Source organism: Watersipora subatra, chromosome 3 (genome assembly GCF_963576615.1).
Source record: "Watersipora subatra chromosome 3, tzWatSuba1.1, whole genome shotgun sequence".
Classification (NCBI taxonomy): domain Eukaryota; kingdom Metazoa; phylum Bryozoa; class Gymnolaemata; order Cheilostomatida; family Watersiporidae; genus Watersipora; species Watersipora subatra.
This window is the reverse complement of record NC_088710.1, coordinates 42,921,600-42,939,284: the sequence shown is the minus strand read 5'-3', so window position 1 is coordinate 42,939,284 and position 17,685 is coordinate 42,921,600. Positions and strand designations below refer to the sequence as shown.

The 17,685-nt window shown below is 37.3% G+C and overlaps 1 pseudogene; it reads right to left on the bottom strand.

Annotated features, from left to right (window-relative positions):
• Nucleotides 1-9,801: 9,801 nt before the first annotated feature.
• Nucleotides 9,802-17,225, bottom strand: LOC137390612 (uncharacterized; annotated as a pseudogene).
• Between the last annotated feature and the right edge of the window lie 460 nt (nucleotides 17,226-17,685).

Below are 17,685 nucleotides of genomic sequence, written 5' to 3'. Positions count from 1 at the left end.
TTATTGAATAGTAGGACATGCTGTTATTGACTAGTGGAACATGCTCTTATTGACTAGTGGAACATGCTCTTATTGACTAGTGGAACATGCTGTTATTGACTAGAAGGACATGCTGTTATTGACTAGTAGGACATGCTGTTATTGACTAGTAAGACATGCTGCTATTGACTAGTGGGACATGCTGCTATTGACTAGTGGGACATGCTGCTATTGATTAGTGGAACATGCTGCTATTGACTAGTAAGACATGCTGTTATTGACTAGTAGGACATGCTGTTATTGAATAGTAGGACATGCTGTTATTGACTAGTGGAACATGCTCTTATTGACTAGTGGAACATGCTCTTATTGACTAGTGGAACATGCTGTTATTGACTAGAAGGACATGCTGTTATTGACTAGTAGGACATGCTGTTATTGACTAGTAGGACATGCTGCTATTGACTAGTGGAACATGCTGCTATTGACTAGTGGGACATGCTGTTATTAACTAGTGGGACATGCTGCTATTGACTAGCGGAACATGCTGTTATTGACTAGTAGGACATGCTGTTATTGACTAGTAAGACATGCTGCTATTGACTAGTGGGACATGCTGCTATTGACTAGTGGGACATGCTGCTATTGATTAGTGGAACATGCTGCTATTGACTAGTAAGACATGCTGTTATTCACTAGTAGGACATGCTGTTATTGAATAGTAGGACATGCTGTTATTGACTAGTGGAACATGCTCTTATTGACTAGTGGAACATGCTCTTATTGACTAGTGGAACATGCTGTTATTGACTAGAAGGACATGCTGTTATTGACTAGTAGGACATGCTGTTATTGACTAGTAGGACATGCTGCTATTGACTAGTGGAACATGCTGCTATTGACTAGTGGGACATGCTGTTATTGACTAGTGGGACATGCTGCTATTGACTAGTGGAACATGCTGCTGTTGACTAGTGGGACACGCAATTATTGACTAGTAGGACATGCTGTTTTTGACTAGTAGGACATACTGCTATTGATTAGTGGAACATGCTGTTATTGACTAGAAGGACATGCTGTTATTGACTATTAGGACATGCTGCTATCGACTAGTGGAACATGCTGCTATTGACTAGTGGAACATGCTGCTGTTGACTAGTGGAATATGCTGCTGTTGACTAGTGGGACACGCTGTTATTGACTAGTGAGACATGCTGCTATTGACTAGTGGGACATGCTGTTATTGACTTGTGGGACATGCTGCTATTGGCTAGTGGGACATGCTGCTATTGACTAGTGGGACGTGCTGCTATTGACTAGAGGAACATGCTGCTGTTGACTAGTTGAATATGCTGCTATTGACTAGTGGGACATGCTGTTATTGACTAGTAGGACATGCTGTTATTGACTAGTAGGACATACTGCTATTGACTGGTGGAACATGCTGTTATTGACTAGAAGGACATGCTGTTATTGACTAGTAGGACATGCTGCTATTGACTAGTGGAACATGCTGCTATTGACTAGTGAGACATGCTGCTATTGACTAGTGGAACATGCTGCTGTTGACTAGTGGAATATGCTGCTGTTGACTAGTGGGACACGCTGTTATTGACTAGTAGGACATGCTGTTATTGACTAGTAGGACATACTGCTATTGACTAGTGGAACATGCTGTTATTGACTAGAAAGACATGCTGTTATTGTCTAGTAGGACATGCTGCTATTGACTAGTGGAACATGCTGCTATTGACTAGTGGGACATGCTGTTATTGACTAGTGGGACATGCTGCTATTGACTAGTGGGACATGCTGCTATTGACTAGTGGGACATGCTGCTATTGACTAGTGGGACATGCTGCTGTTGACTAGTGGGACACGCTGTTATTGACTAGTAGGACATGCTGTTATTGACTAGTAGGACATACTGCTATTGACTAGTAAGACATGCTGCTATTGACTAGTAGGACATGATGTTATTGACTAGTGGAACATGCTGCTATTGACTAGTGGGACATGCTGTTATTGACTCGTAGGACATGCTGCTATTGACTATTGGAACATGCTGCTATTGACTAGTGGAACATGCTGTTATTGACTAGTGGAACATGCTGTTATTGACTAGTAGGACACGCTGTTATTGACTAGTAGGACATGCTGTTATTGACTAGTAGGACATGCTGCTATTGACTAGTGGAACATGCTGCTATTGACTAGTGGAACATGCTGTTATTGACAAGTAGGACATGCTGTTATTGACAAGTAAGGCATGCTGCTATTGACTAGTGGGACATGCTGCTATTGACTAGTGGGACATGCTGCTATTGATTAGTGGAACATGCTGCTATTGACTAGTAAGACATGCTGTTATTGACTAGTAAGACATGCTGTTATTGACTAGTAGGACATGCTGTTATTGACTAGTTGAATATGCTGTTATTGACTAGTAGGATATGCTGTTATTGACTAGTGGAACATGCTGCTATTGACTAGTAGGACATGCTGTTAATGACTAGTGGAACATGCTGTTATTGACTAGTAGGACATGCTGTTATGGTCTAGTAGGACAAGCTGTTATTGACTAGTAGGACATGCGGCTATTGACTAGTGGAACATGCTGCTATTGACTAGTGGGACATGCTGTTATTGACTAGTGGGACATGCTGCTATTGACTAGTGGGACATGCTGCTATTGACTAGTGGAAAATGCTGTTATTGACTAGTAGGACATGCTGTTATTGACTAGTGGAACATGCTGCTATTGACTAGTAGGACATGCTGTTATTGACAAGTGGGACATGCTGGTATTGACTAGTGGGACATGCTGCTATTGACTAGTGGAACATGCTGTTATGGACTAGTAGGACATGCTGTTATTGACTAGTAGGACATGCTGTTATTGACTAGCAGGACATGCTGCTATTGACTAGTGGAACATGCTGCTATTGACTAGTGGGACATGCTGTTATTGACTAGTGGGACATGCTGCTATTGACTAGTGGGACATGATGCTATTGACTAGTGGGAAATGCTGCTATTGACTAGTGGAAAATGCTGTTATTGACTAGTAGGACATGCTGTTATTGACTAGTGGAACATGCTGCTATTGACTAGTAGGACATGCTGTTATTGACAAGTGGGACATGCTGGTATTGACTAGTGGGACATGCTGCTATTGACTAGTGGAACATGCTGTTATGGACTAGTAGGACATGCTGTTATTGACTAGTAGGACATGCTGTTATTGACTAGCAGGACATGCTGCTATTGACTAGTGGAACATGCTGCTATTGACTAGTGGGACATGCTGTTATTGACTAGTGGGACATGCTGTTATTGACTAGTGGGACATGATGCTATTGACTAGTGGGAAATGCTGTTATTGACTAGTAGGACATGCTGTTATTGACTAGTGGAACATGCTGCTATTGACTAGTAGGACATGCTGTTATTGACAAGTGGGACATGCTGGTATTGACTAGGGGGACATGCTGCTATTGACTAGTGGAACATGCTGTTATTGACTAGTAGGACATGTTGTTATTGACTAGTAGGACATGCTGCTATTGACTAGTGGAACATGCTGTTATTGTCTAGTAGGACATGCTGTTATTGACTAGTAAGACATGCTGTTATTGACTAGTGGGACATGCTGCTATTGACTAGTGGGACATGCTGCTATTGATTAGTGTAACATGCTGCTATTGACTAGTAAGACATGCTGTTACTGACTAGTAAGACATGCTGTTATTGACTAGTAGGACATGCTGTTATTGACTAGTGGAATATGCTGTTATTGACTAGTAGGATATGCTGTTATTGACTAGCGAAACATGCTGCTATTGACTAGTAGGACATGCTGTTAATGACTAGTGGAACATGCTGTTATTGACTAGTAGGACATGCTGTTATGGTCTAGTAGGACAAGCTGTTATTGACTAGTATGACATGCTGCTATTGACTAGTGGAACATGCTGCTATTGACTAGTGGGACATGCTGTTATTGACTAGTGAGACATGCTGCTTTTGACTAGTGGGACATGCTGCTATTGACTAGTGGAAAATGCTGTTATTGACTAGTAGGACATGCTGTTATTGACTAGTGGAACATGCTGCTATTGACTAGTAGGACATGCTGTTATTGACAAGTGGGACATGCTGGTATTGACTAGTGGGACATGCTGCTATTGACTAGTGGAACATGCTGTTATTGACTAGTAGGACATGCTGATATTGACTAGTGGAACATGCTGTTATTGACTAGTAGGACATGCTGTTATTGACTAGTAGGACATGCTGCTATTGACTAGTGGAACATGCTGATATTGACTAGTGGGACATGCTGTTATTGACTAGTGGGACATGATGCTATTGACTAGTGGGAAATGCTGCTATTGACTAGTGGGACATGCTACTATTGACTAGTGGGACATGCTGCTATTGACTAGTGGGACATGCTGCTATTGACTAGTGGGACATGCTGCTATTGACTAGTGGGACATGATGCTATTGACTAGTGGAACATGCTGTTATTGACTAGTTGGACATGCTGTTATTGACTAGTGGGACATGCTGTTATTGACTAGTGGGACATGCTGCTATTGACTAGTGGGACATGCTGCTATTGACTAGTGAGACATGTTGCTATTGACTAGTAGGACATGCTGTTATTGACTAGTGGAACATGCTGTTATGGACTAGTAGGACATGCTGTTATTGACTAGTAAGACATGCTGCTATTGACTAGTGGGACATGCTGCTATTGACTAGTGGGACATGCTGCTATTGATTAGTGGAACATGCTGCTATTGACTAGTAAGACATGCTGTTATTGACTAGTAGGACATGCTGTTATTGAATAGTAGGACATGTTGTTATTGACTAGTGGAACATGCTGTTATTGACTAGTGGAACATGCTGTTATTGACTAGAAGGACATGCTGTTATTGACTAGTAGGACATGCTGCTATTGACTAGTGGAACATGCTGCTATCGACTAGTGGAACATGCTGCTATCAATTAGTGGGACATGCTGTTATTGACTAGTGGGACATGCTGCTATTGACTAGTGGAACATGCTGCTGTTGACTAGTGGGACACGCTGTTATTGACTAGTAGGACATGCTGTTTTTGACTAGTAGGACATACTGCTATTGATTAGTGGAACATGCTGTTATTGACTAGAAGGACATGCTGTTATTGACTATTAGGACATGCTGCTATCGACTAGTGGAACATGCCGCTGTTGACTAGTGGAATATGCTGCTGTTGACTAGTGGGACACGCTGTTATTGACTAGTGGGACATGCTGCTATTGACTAGTGGGACATGCTGTTATTGACTTGTGGGACATGCTGCTATTGACTAGTGGGACATGCTGCTATTGACTAGTGGGACGTGCTGCTATTGACTAGTGGGACATGCTGTTATTGACTAGTGGGACATGCTGCTATTGACTAGTGGGACATGCTGCTATTGACTAGTGGGACATGCTGCTATTGACTAGTGGGACATGCTGCTATTGACTAGTGGAACATGCTGTTATTGACTAGTAGGACATGCTGTTATTGACTAGTGGAACATGCTGTAATTGACTAGTCGGACATGTTGTTATTGACTAGTAGGACATGCTGCTATTGACTAGTGGAACATGCTGCTATTGACTAGTGGGACATGATGCTATTGACTAGTGGGACATGCTGCTATTGACTAGTGGGACATGCTGCTATTGACTAGTGGAACATGCTGCTATTGACTAGTGGGACATGCTGCTATTGACTAGTGGGACATGCTGTTATTGACTAGTGGGACATGCTGCTATTGACTAGTGGGACATGCTGTTATTGACTAGTACGACATGCTGTTATTGACTAGTAGGACATACTGCTATTGACTGGTGGAACATGCTGTTATTGACTAGAAGGACATGCTGTTATTGACTAGTAGGACATGCTGCTATTGACTAGTGGAACATGCTGCTATTGACTAGTAGGACATGCTGTTATTGACTAGTAGGACATGCTGTTATTGACTAGTGGAACATGCTGCTATTGACTAGTGGGACATGCTGTTATTGACTCGTAGGACATTTTTTTATTGACTAGTGGAACATGCTGTTATTGACTAGTAGGACATGCTGTTATTGACTAGTGGGACATGCTGTTATTGACTAGTGGGACATGCTGCTATTGACTAGTGGGACATGCTGCTATTGACTAGTGAGACATGTTGCTATTGACTAGTAGGACATGCTGTTATTGACTAGTGGAACATGCTGCTATTGACTAGTAGGACATGCTGTTATTGACAAGTGGGACATGCTGGTATTGACTAGTGGGACATGCTGCTATTGACTAGTGGAACATGCTGTTATTGACTAGTAGGACATGCTGATATTGACTAGTGGAACATGCTGTTATTGACTAGTAGGACATGCTGTTATTGACTAGTAGGACATGCTGCTATTGACTAGTGGAACATGCTGATATTGACTAGTGGGACACGCTGTTATTGACTAGTGGGACATGATGCTATTGACTAGTGGAACACGCTGTTATTGACTAGTAGGACATGCTGTTATTGACTAGTGGGACATGCTGTTATTGACTAGTGGGACATGCTGCTATTGACTAGTGGGACATGCTGCTATTGACTAGTGAGACATGTTGCTATTGACTAGTAGGACATGCTGTTATTGACTAGTGGAACATGCTGTTATGGACTAGTAGGACATGCTGTTATTGACTACTAAGACATGCTGCTATTGACTAGTGGGACATGCTGCTATTGACTAGTGGAACATGCTGCTATTGATTAGTGGAACATGCTGCTATTGACTAGTAAGACATGCTGTTATTGACTAGTAGGACATGCTTTTATTGACTAGCGAAACATGCTGCTATTGACTAGTAGGACATGCTGTTAATGACTAGTGGAACATGCTGTTATTGACTAGTAGGACATGCTGTTATGGTCTAGTAGGACAAGCTGTTATTGACTAGTAGAACATGCTGCTATTGACTAGTGGAACATGCTGCTATTGACTAGTGGGACATGCTGTTATTGACTAGTGGAACATGCTGCTATTGACTAGTGGGACATGCTGCTATTGACTAGTGGAAAATGCTGTTATTGACTAGTAGGACATGCTGTTATTGACTAGTGGAACATGCTGCTATTGACTAGTAGGACATGCTGTTATTGACTAGTAGGACATGCTGTTATTGACTAGTGGAACATGCTGCTATTGACTAGTGGGACATGCTGTTATTGACTCGTAGGACATGTTGTTATTGACTAGTGGAACATGCTGTTAATGACTAGTAGGACATGCTGTTATTGACTAGTAGGACATGTTGTTATTGACTAGTGGGACATGCTGTTATTTACTAGTAGGACATGTTGTTATTGACTAGTAGGACATGCTGCTATTGACTAGTGGAACATGCTGCTATTGACTAGTGGAACATGCTGCTATTGACTAGTGGGACATGATGTTATTGATTACTGGGACATGATTTATTGACTAGTGGGACATGCTGCTATTGACTAGTGGGACATGCTGCTATTGACTAGTGGGACATGCTGCTATTGATTAGTGGAGCATGCTGCTATTGACTAGTGGGACATGCTGCTATTGACTAGTGGGACATGCTGCTATTGACTAGTGGAACATGCTGCTATTGACTAGTGAGACATGCTGCTATTGACAAGTGGGACATGCTGCTATTGACTAGTGGAACATGCTGCTGTTGACCAGTGGGACATGCTGTTATTGACTAGTAGGTCATGCTGCTTTTGACTGCTGCTGCTCACTGCATGCAGTGGGACATGCTGCTACTGACTGCTGCTGCTCACTGCATAGAACAGTAAATATGCATACGAAGCTATTAGATTCCATACAAACTAAAAAGGAGAGGATTTATTTCCAAGAATGATTTGTTTTTCCGAAGAAAACTTTAAACTGCTACAAAATTTTGTTTTTCTTGGTTTGGTGAAAATGTAGGGCCTATGAAGCAGCTCATGACAGTCAGCCATGGCTCTCCCAAAGTAGTAGTTACATTCATTTAACATTCGCCACAAATATTCTTGATTCATTGGATATACATCATGTTTACTATGATCAACATCGGAAGTTGTGACAAGTCACATTTTAATCATACATGTTTCGAACCACATACTGACCAAATCCATCACAAATAGGTCACTGTTTTTTGGGGGACAGTGCATTAAGTGCAAACCATGCAAATATGTTTTTGCTATGGGTTCATCCAGAAAATCTAAAACCTATCTCGCATGTGATGAATCCCAAATAACCTTCCCTAACATGCTTGTTAAAATATTTAAAACAATCCTAATTCATTATACCAGAGTTTTTACTGGTAGCAGGAATACTTGTAATTAAAAAGACTTTGAAGTGGAAATGGCTAACTGTTTTGTTGCATAGAAAGAGTAAATGTTTGGATGTAATAGCCGGCAATGCTTAAAGTTTTTATCAAGTATAGCAAATATTTGCTAAAACTGGTGAGTTTAATGATTTTATTAATACGGAACTTTTTATCTACCAACTTTTACTGAAAAAGTTGACAATTGTAATATAAAATGCACTAAACGTTGCCACAGATAAATTCATTTCCACTCTGTTCTGGTTCCGCTCAGAAAAACAACTTCTAGTATAATCGAGCTGTAGTCTTTCCTTACAGTAATTGTGTAAACAAGTGTCAACGTTAAATGTGCACAAAGACTCAATGCAACAGTTAAATGTACACAAAGACTCTAAGCAACAGTTAAACGTACACAAAGACTCTATGCAACAGTTTAATGCACAAAGACTCTATGCAACAGTTAAATGCACACAAAGACTCTAAGCAACAGTTAAACGTACACAAAGACTCTATGCAACAGTTTAATGCACAAAGACTCTATGCAACAGTTTAATGCACAAAGACTCTAGGCAACAGTTAAATGTACACAAAGACTCTAAGCAACAGTTAAACGTACACAAAGACTCTATGCAACAGTTTAATGCACAAAGACTCTATGCAACAGTTTAATGCACAAAGACTCTATGCAACAGTTAAATGCACACAAAGACTCTAAGCAACAGTTAAACGTACACAAAGACTCTATGCAACAGTTTAATGCACAAAGACTCTATGCAACAGTTTAATGCACAAAGACTCTAGGCAACAGTTAAATGTACACAAAGACTCTAAGCAACAGTTAAACGTACACAAAGACTCTATGCAACAGTTTAATGCACAAAGACTCTATGCAACAGTTTAATGCACAAAGACTCTATGCAACAGTTAAATGCACACAAAGACTCTAAGCAACAGTTAAACGTACACAAAGACTCTATGCAACAGTTTAATGCACAAAGACTCTATGCAACAGTTTAATGCACAAAGACTCTAGGCAACAGTCAAATGTACACAAAGACCCTATGCAACAGTTAAATGTACACAAAGACTCTATGCAACAGTTAAATGTCGACAAAGACTCTATGCAACAGTTAAATGTCTACAAAGACTCTAGGCAACAGTTAAACGTAAACAGAGACCCTGTGCAACAGTTAAACATAAACAGAGACCCTGTGCAACAGTTAAACATAAACAGAGACTCTGTGCAACAGCGGCTGTTTTAGAGTGATAGTGTTTTCACATTTTGAGAATGTTAAGGGTAGCTAGTTATTATTAATTTAATTAGTGTAGACCCTCTGAAGCTGCTATGGTTTGGTACGTAAGCATTATTCGTAATCAGCTGAAATCACGAAGTGATATTGTATAAATTCAAGATATGGATGCTTGTTGAATTAATAAATTAGCTGCATGTAAAAATATTCAAATGGAAATATTTGTAATTGACTAATTGTAAGTGTGGTGTACAATTGCAGTTGGTGCAGCTCTTGAAATGAATTTCTCAGGACTCCATAAACTTGTGAGTTGTTCCATTTTTACCTACCAAAATATTATTATCTTTATTAATGATTGTATTATGCAACATTAATTCCAAAGTTGACAGTTTTAAGTGAAATTGTACCAGAAATAAATTATTACCTTTCTTCGAGATTTTACTGCCGAGTCATAAATTGCCTTTATGATTTAATATCTTCCTTGATTAAATATCCTCATAGATTAAATGCAATGTTTACTTAATGTAAATTTTAGTTTGTGCTTCACTAAAATTTACAATTTCACAAATTTACATTCTTTTCTCAGATATTCTCATTATTTACTTTGGTAGTTTCAGATTTAAGCAAATTCAAACACAAAAAACAAGTTTGTAGAAGTGTATATGAATAACATTCACTGCATCGTATATTGGCCTAACTATTATTTAGTCTTATTAGTTTTTATGGTGACTAAAAACTAGTGTAGTTTATTAAATGTGTTTACAGGAGGAGTTATCAATAGCTGGCTGGATTATGGAGCATGATTCTATCAGAGAGAGTTTGCTACAAAACTGTACAGCAATAAAGTGAGATATATGGTCATTGGAAAATGTGAATTTTTTTCTGTCAAAACTTGCGTAAACCTAAAATGTTACAATAAAGAGAAATTTAAAGACAAATTATTTTTAAATTCACCATGATAAAAGTTTAGCGCACACAATCTAAGCACTTTATCTATGACATTAATATTGTTAAAGTTTCGTGTGTGGTTGTGGACAAAATTCCCAACTTTTGGTGCTTTTCTATTTAGGATGTTTAGATAAGCAAGTGCACTTTCTCAAAAACATTTAAATTAGATTTTTTTAAAGTTGCATTGTATATAGGCATATATACAGAAACATGTATATTAATACTGTATATACTATTTACGTATAACTGTATATGCCGTATAAAACCTCAATTTGAATGCCACGGCTCTCTATTTTTCAACCCGTCGGTAAGTTGTATTTGTAAATCAATCCAACAATTTTGAAAAAAGAATGCTCTTTTTAATAAGGAATGTCACTTATATTTTCTAGTCTCCTTCGAGAGGAGCAACATTGACCCTTTTAGGTATAATAAATCTGCTATAACTTACCTCCAACTTATAGATCGCTAAATGAGTATGCGATGAGAAGGTGAGAAATATCTCTATCAGTGATTATCTATTGTTTGCAATTAACTTACAATGATTTTATAGACTGTGTTACAATTTGTTGGAGCTTTCAATTTATATTTCATTCTATATTTGAAGGCATAATTATTATCATTTTGTAACTTTATACTAGCCAAATGCATTGGGCATTCTTTTTCATTGGTTTTATATTATTACGTTATAACATAAATTAAATATGGTTTCAATAATAGCTCCATGTTTGTTAACTTATTTTTATTATTTGGTTGAAACTTACTACTGTAAACATTCATTTCAAGGAAGTAGTTTGTAAGCGTAATCCGTTATATCTTAGGACCTTTAAACTGATTTCATCCAAGGACATCCAAATTTGCTTAGAAGATCTGCAGCAACTTCCTTCACTCAGGCATCTGACTATTGACAACCTAATTCAGGTGAGTCTCTCAAGCTTTCCTGCTGTCTGCAGTTGACAATCACTCGGTAATTGCTAGTTATAGGTTTATATTTAAATTACCTAATCATAAACTATAAATACTTTAAGCTTGCATAAGCATTCTTGGCAGATCTCAGTGACTGGAAATACATTTATCAATCTAGCTAGAAAAAACAAGGATGGTCAGGCGAGACAGGAAGAAAAAAAATCTTTTTTTCTTTTCTTTTCTAGGTTGAGAGTCATTTTAGGCAGTTTTGCATAAATAAGTTGTGAGCGTGCTCAGTAAACGAGAGACATTACGCTTTGACGAGTCTAACTAACAAAGCTTTTATACCAATGTTTTCATCAAAATTGAGCTGCATAATTTGGGAGACCAAAGGATTTGGTATTCAAAGTTGAATGTGCTATGTTTAAAAACATAAGCTGTGAGTGAGATTTAGTATATTTCTGTATGCCACTAGCTGTTCCAACTTCCAGTCTTCTAAAAAATATATTTTTGTAAACAGACAATTTGCATTTTTTATCAATTGCAGGTCCAGTAACGCAGGCATCAAGCTTCATAATGCATGTCTTAAAAATAAGTTGTTGTTTACATTTGGTGTCTACGGAACTGTGCTATTTTATCTACAATATAATATGTTTAGGCAAACGTAATCAAGGCAGTTGCAAAGCTGAAGAAGCTGGAGAGGCTGAGCATGAGAGGAACAGTGCCAGTTTGTCAACAAGGTAGCTTTAAGACTGCATCTTATCAGGTTAACATTAAAAAGATTATGGTACAAAAGAAAGACAATTAAGGTGAACCTTAGAATAAATATAGAGATGTTCTGTTACACATGGGATGCATACTGTAGTAACTTATTAGAGAATTTCATCCAATGACAACTTCTAAATAAATGTATTTTGCTAGCTTGTTAGTTAGAAAATTAGCTTCTTTAAAATAGAGTTTTTAAGCGAACTAAAATAGAATTTTCTGCTTATTACTCACAGCTTTGATTTTATTGTCCTTTGCTAATCAAATAATCATTGTTTGTGTGAAAAGGGCCATGTGTTTGTGTGAAAAGGGGCATGTGTTTGTGTGAAAACGGTCATGTGTTTGTGTGAAAAGGGTCATGTGTTTGTGTGAAAAGGGTCATGTGTTTGTGTGAAAAGGGCCATGTGTTTGTGTGAAAAGGGCCATGTGTTTGTGTGAAAAGGGCCATGTGTTTGTGTAAAAAGGGCCATGTGTTTGTGTGAAAAGGGCCATGTGTTTGTGTGAAAAGGGCCATGTGTTTGTGTGAAAAGGGCCATGTGTTTGTGTGAAAAGGGCCATGTGTTTGTGTAAAAAGGGCCATGTGTTTGTGTGAAAAGGGCCATGTGTTTGTGTAAAAAGGGCCATGTGTTTGTGTGAAAAGGGGCATGTGTTTGTGTGAAAAGGGTCATGTGTTTGTGTGAAAAGGGTCATGTGTTTGTGTGAAAAGGGCCATGTGTTTGTGTGAAAAGGGCCATGTGTTTGTGTGAAAAGGGCCATGTGTTTGTGTGAAAAGGGCCATGTGTTTGTGTGAAAAGGGCCATGTGTTTGTGTGAAAAGGGCCATGTGTTTGTGTGAAAAGGGCCATGTGTTTGTGTGAAAAGGGCCATGTGTTTGTGTAAAAAGGGCCATGTGTTTGTGTGAAAAGGGCCATGTGTTTGTGTGAAAAGGGTCATGTGTTTGTGTGAAAAGGGTCATGTGTTTGTGTGAAAAGGGTCATGTGTTTGTGTGAAAAGGGCCATGTGTTTGTGTGAAAAGGGCCATGTGTTTGTGTAAAAAGGGCCATGTGTTTGTGTGAAAAGGGCCATGTGTTTGTGTGAAAAGGGTCATGTGTTTGTGTGAAAAGGGTCATGTGTTTGTGTGAAAAGGGTCATGTGTTTGTGTGAAAAGGGCCATGTGTTTGTGTGAAAAGGGCCATGTGTTTGTGTGAAAAGGGCCATGTGTTTGTGTGAAAAGGGCCATGTGTTTGTGTGAAAAGGGCCATGTGTTTGTGTAAAAAGGGCCATGTGTTTGTGTGAAAAGGGCCATGTGTTTGTGTGAAAAGGGCCATGTGTTTGTGTAAAAAGGGCCATGTGTTTGTGTGAAAAGGGTCGTGTGTTTGTGTGAAAAGGGCCATGTGTTTGTGTAAAAAGGGCCATGTGTTTGTGTGAAAAGAGCCATGTGTTTGTGTGAAAAGGGCCATGTGTTTGTGTGAAAAGGGCCATGTGTTTGTGTGAAAAGGGCCATGTATGTTGTTTCAACTTATGGTGCATTCAGCCGACTGTGGTGGTAATTTGGTAAAAAAGGATTGAATCGTGCTTTGCTGCCAGCATTGTCTCAACGTAAACTTTACTGTTGATACTTATTCCTTATGCAAACTTGGAGTACTTCTGTTAAATTCCAACAACCAACTGGAGCTGATGACTAATCAAAATTTATTTCTGATCAGAACATTTTTCACATTTATTCTGTCAATTGGTTTAATTAGACTCTTTGAATAAGCTATGTGAGTGTTCTTTCCAAATTGAACAATTTTTGTGAGCGTAATATTTCATAAAACTGTAATTTTTTATAGAGCAATGGTAGCAATTGTACATCTGGTGGTCAATTGTAGGTTTCATAGTTTCAGTGTTACTTAAATACAATAGTAACAAGTCATCCTCAAGTCAATGATTTATTTCCACCTTTTGACGCTCGCAAGCTACCAACTCAAGGGCAACCATTCTAGAGCTTTTTTTCTTATCCTAACGACTTCTTGTACTACATGTACTATTACTTGACTAAAAAATTTAGTTTACGAAAACAAGTGAATACCAATTTTATACCAATCATTGTACAGCAATTTGTTAACACCTCAAAAGTAAAATGCAATAAAATATCACAGATCCTCAAGAGGCAAATGGACATTGAATGAGTATTTAAAACTCATATACTGAATTTTATAATATGCAGTCTTTTATAGCAAAAAGATTATTACAAAAAGTTGTTGATTTGGGTATCTTTGAAACTACTTTGAAGTTTATTTAGATAGTTTTAAGAAACATTAGAGTTTCTTTACAAAATCAGTTAAATTCAGGGTTCCACCAGATTTTATGTAAGCCTTACCAAAGCGGACATTGATGTAAGATTTTTCAAACTTATTTGTTTGGTGTCTGCAACAACAATCTATTCAAAAAACAAAGTGATTTATTTTTTATCACGCTGTATCAACTTAACTCGGCAGTTCTGTTAATTAATCATTTTGTGGCATCTAAACAATTGTCTTGTTAGATTTTTAGTGCAGAACATGAATGCAGCTCATGATACTGTTTGGAGTATGAATATTTATTGATCTTTTGAGTATAAACATCTATTGAACTGTATTAAAACCATAACAATACCAATTTTTACAGTATAAAACAATAGTTTCAACATTGATTTATGAATTATAGAACCAATAGCAATTAAGTATATATATTTATTTGCTATATTAGGTATATATACTTATATGTATATATACCTACGTCTCTTGTTGTATCTATAACAACAATGGTGTTTATGCCAATACATTTACAGAACTTTTGATTGTCGTATAAGAGGGTTCCTCGATATAATGAGTGTCTTATAAATCATTGCTCACCGTCGCTATTTTCTCCTCGCTCCCATATATGTTTATCTCCCTGGATAGTAGGTCACTAGTAACCTTTGTAGAAAAAGAGAGCTCTTTTCGTTGTTGATCTGCTTTTTGTATTCTTTCCTAAATTCAGTCCTACCTCAAAGAGAAGTGAAATTGTTCAATCAGCTTATTTGATAGAGACTCGCTTCGACTTTTCAAAGGTTCATGAAATGATCTCTAAACTAGGAGCAAATGCTTTCCTGTTTCCAATCAAGCGTTTTCTAGATACACACAATGCTCATTCATTGCATTAAACCATAACGATGTTACATTAATTGACTTTATCTGCCTTAAATAATCAATACACTATTTATTGACTTTATCTGCCTTAAATAATCAATACACTATTTATTGACTTTATCTGCCTTAAATAATCAATACACTATTTATTGACTTTATCTGCCTTAAATAATCAATACTCTATTTATCTGCCTTAAATAATCAATACACTATTTATCTGCCTTAAATAATCAATACACTATTTATCTGCCTTAAATAATCAATAATCAATACACTATTTATTTCAGGTAAAAACTGATTAAGCTAAAACACATGTAGATGATTATTTTTAAATCTTTGATCATGATTTGCAATGCTTGCGATTCAGTACCAGGTAATTTAATTATTCATAGAAGGTGATGCTATATCAAGTTAAATGGAGGCACCCATATTATGTGTATGAAGTCAAAACATTGTTTCACCCATAGATATATATACCTATGGTATATATGGTATATATACCTAGGTATATATATTTATGGTTTCACCAAACAATAAATATAATGGGAATGCATTTGAACCGCTGCGATAACTATTTTAGCCCATTTTTGCTTTAACTGACATTCTGTCTTGGACACAAAGTGTGAATAATTACGTTCAATCGTTGATTTTTACCCAAAGCAAATTCAAGTATTTGTTACTAACCATGTGACTGCTTTAGGGCTTTAAATGGCATCATCTAATTTTACCTACTCAATTTTTTGCAAACCATTTATCCAGTTTATCTAATTACAAGACAACAAATATTATTAAGCATTATGACTTGTTAAGAGAAATAACTGCATATCTCTTTTTTGTATTCAACAAACCAATTTGCCAGATTTGATTTGATCACACAAAATTCTTAGGTATTTTTATTGATTTTAGTCTCACTTGGAAAAAAACATCAAATATTTACCAAAACAACTGAGACCCTTATCAGGCTTTCTCTACCGTAGACCTGAATATTTACCCCACAAACCTCTGCTTTTATTATACAATTCCATATTTAATTCCAAACTTTCGTATTGTATTGAGGCATGGGGCAATGAACCTCACACCCATCTTACGAATTTAATGATAAGGATTAGCGCATGATAAAAACCATTCACAAAAAAACCCTCTCCCACACCAAACCGTTTTTTCCAATTATCATCACTATTACCTATCATTTCACCATACTCATACCACATTATTCTTTTAGACCATCAAGAGTTTCATCATAATAACAACCCTCGCAGAATATCTCAAACTCGATTTTCAAATTTCTGTCTAAATCTCCCACAATCTTCTGCCCGTGCAGGCCATCGCAAGGTGAATTACCAACAGGCCATTTTTAGAACCAACTCCGTAATACTATAAAAAGCATAGAGAAGGTGGCCAGTTTCAAGAAAAAACTGAAATCTTTCAACAAGTGAATAAAAGATTGACATAGATTATATGATGAAGTCAAGCCCGACGCCACGACTAGCTATGCTATTGCATATAATGGGCTTCATCACTCTTCCAGCTTTTTCTTTTGTTTAACTATTAATTTTTGTCGATGAAAATAAATCACACAAAAAATTTTGTAACATTGCTAGTATAGTATAGGTAACATTGCTAGTATAGTATAGGTAACATTGCTAGTATAGTATAGGTAACATTGCTAGTATAGTATAGGTAACATTGCTAGTATAGTATAGGTAACATTGCTAGTATAGTATAGGTAACATTGCTAGTATAGTATAGGTAACATTGCTAGTATAGTATAGGTAACATTGCTAGTATAGTATAGGTTACATTGATAGTATAGGTAACATTGCTAGTATAGTATAGGTTACATTGCTAGTATAGTATAGGTAACATTGCTAGTATAGTATAGGTAACATTGCTAGTATAGTATAGGTTACATTGCTAGTATAGTATAGGTAACACTGCTAGTATAGTATAGGTAACATTGCTAGTATAGTATAGGTTACATTGCTAGTATAGTATAGGTTACATTGCTAGCATAATATAGGTAACACTGCTAGTATAGTATAATGTAGGTAACATTGCTAGTATAGTATAATGTAGGTAACATTGCTAGTATAGTATAGGTTACATTGCTAGTATAGTATAGGTTACATTGCTAGTATAGTATAGGTTACATTGCTAGTATAGTATAGGTAACATTGCTAGTATAGTATATGTAACATTGCTAGTATAGTATAGGTTACATTGCTAGTATAGTATAGGTTACATTGCTAGTATAGTATAGGTAACATTGCTAGTATAGTATAGGTAACATTGCTAGTGTAGTATAGGTAACATTGCTAGTATAGTA